This window comes from Arachis ipaensis, chromosome B05, assembly GCF_000816755.2.
Source record: "Arachis ipaensis cultivar K30076 chromosome B05, Araip1.1, whole genome shotgun sequence".
Taxonomy (NCBI): Eukaryota; Viridiplantae; Streptophyta; class Magnoliopsida; order Fabales; family Fabaceae; genus Arachis; species Arachis ipaensis.
The window spans coordinates 8,075,727-8,078,228 of NC_029789.2; positions in this window are offsets into that span (position 1 = coordinate 8,075,727).

Here is a 2,502-nt window from a genome sequence, read left to right on the forward strand (position 1 = left end):
TTATCATCTCTAATTGCATGTGAGTTTTTACTTATTTTATTACAAAATATTATTCGTACACTAAAATCAGCCACTAATATATTTAGGTATAAATACATGTAAATATATGTGTTTTAATTTATTTTTAACGCGTATTTATATTTTAATATATGTTTTATACTAATGACTAATTTTAATGTACACATAACATAATCGTTTATCATATACATGTCATTTTTATAAAACATATTCTATATTAGAAAAATAAGAAACATGAAAATTTCCCCTTTAAAACAAAAAAAAAAAGATATTCTTGAGAGTTATTAATTTTTAGTATTTTTTGTCATTTTTAATCAGTACAAATATTAAATTATTTTTATCAAATAAATTTTGTTAATTTATATATTCAAAATTTTAAAAATATAAGTATAAACTGTATTAATTCATATATCTAAAATTTTAATAAATATAAATACAAATTATATATTTATTGTGTAAAAATTAAGAGAGGAAAAGACAAACCATTTGGTGGTGAAGAAGGTGGAGGTACTTGATACCATCAAATTCTTGAATAGTTTCCTATCCCGAGTCATTATTATTTTTTTTTAATTATTATTATATATTATTAATTATTAATATTACGAAGAACCACTTGCCATATGTGGAGGATATGCTTCAATAATTCACTCTATAAATTAGACTTCTCACTAGACTCACATTGTTCATACATACATAGATACACTAGAAGAGTAAGAAAGATACAGTGACAAAAGAGTTCCTGAAATTTTTATTTTCTGGTTTGCTGTCCACCAATTCTCTTACTCGGTATATGTTAATTCTCTTTCATGTAATCTCTTTACTTTGTAAAAAATAGTGAACAGACATACATATATTTCAATATAGTGAGATATATGGGTGCCGATTTTTTTTCATTAGTATTTTTTAATTTTATCTTCTTTCTTGATATATATATATATGTTCTCAACTTTTCATTTGTGTTTTTAATTTTTCAGTATTTTTCATCTTTATTAATATAGATTAACTTTTCATTTAAGACACAATTTTTTGAAAATTTTTGAAAATAAAATAAAATATTATTTTTCAAAACAAATTATTTTAATATTATTTTTATACCCATATATATTTTGGATAAAAAAATCAGGTAAACCTATCCTAATTTTGGGCAAAATTGTAATGAACCAACTCTAATTTAAATTGTAATGGAGTGAACCTGTAATTTAATCTCTTAAAATTTTGCCGTGTTAATGAATTAGCTAGAATTCTATTTGATATATTTTGATTCAATTACAATAAAAATAAAACAAAAATAAAATAATGAAGATACAAGTTGAAGTATAAAAGTAAAAGAAAAAATTTGATAAGTTAAATGTATTAAATAAGGGAAATTTTATAATGATTAGAGTGCACAAAAATCAGGTGAGATGAGTCCAAATTAAATTAAATTTGGCGGTGATTTCCCTGATTTCGGCATAAAATCGGAAGAAAGACAGCTGAAAAATGCCAAAATAAAAGAAAAAGTTAACTCGAGTTTTTTGAATTGAGATAACTCTATTTAATATTCTAATTTTGTTAAAAAATATATTTTAGTAAATAATGTTAAAATTATTTTTTAAAGTATTTTATTTTATTTATTTAAAAATATTTTTTGATCTAATAATTTACAAACTCGTTAGTATTTTTATTTATTTTTATTTTTTATTTATAGATTATTACATCTGAACATCTTTTAATATTGATTGTGTATCATATTTTTTTCGTTGACCATACATAAAATTAATGATGTAGAATTATTAATTTTGATTTTAGTTTGATTGATTTTAATTTTAATAATTTTAATAAATTTTTTAAGATGATGAATTAAATATATTAACAAATATATTATTTTTATTCACAATTAGACTATATGTGATGCTCATTTAATAAATCAACATATAAAATAAAGGACACAAATTAAAATGAAATTTTTGTTACATCTTTATCATGAGTTTGTTCTGAATAATAATGTTTTCTTTTTATTATTATTTTTGTTCCTGATACAGGTTTGTTAGCGATCTCATAAAGTGCCGTCTTAACATCTCTTTCTTTAAATATTTGATAATGAGAACTAATTCAACCTTTACAACTATGAACAACCGTCAAGGTAACACATACACTATACTAGCTGTAGCCTACTATTTGTTCATTTTCAATTTTTTTACGATGAAAATTCAAAGACAATCTTTTCATATCAACAATTTTTAATTTTTTACATTTCATTCTCAGTCATCTCTCTATCTTAATCTTTACCTTTGTCGTATTTAGCTCTCACATATACTCCCAATATGTCATTAGTCTCATTCAATCTTTTTCAATTCTCGCATTGCTCTATTCTATTTTTCTGTAAGGTTATTTTTTTGCTTTTCTTTTGCTCAATTCTTGATTTTTTTTTTTTTTGTTTTATCTTGCCACCATTTGTTTTACATAGTCTCTATTGTGCCTCTACTTTGTTTTGCGTTGTCAATA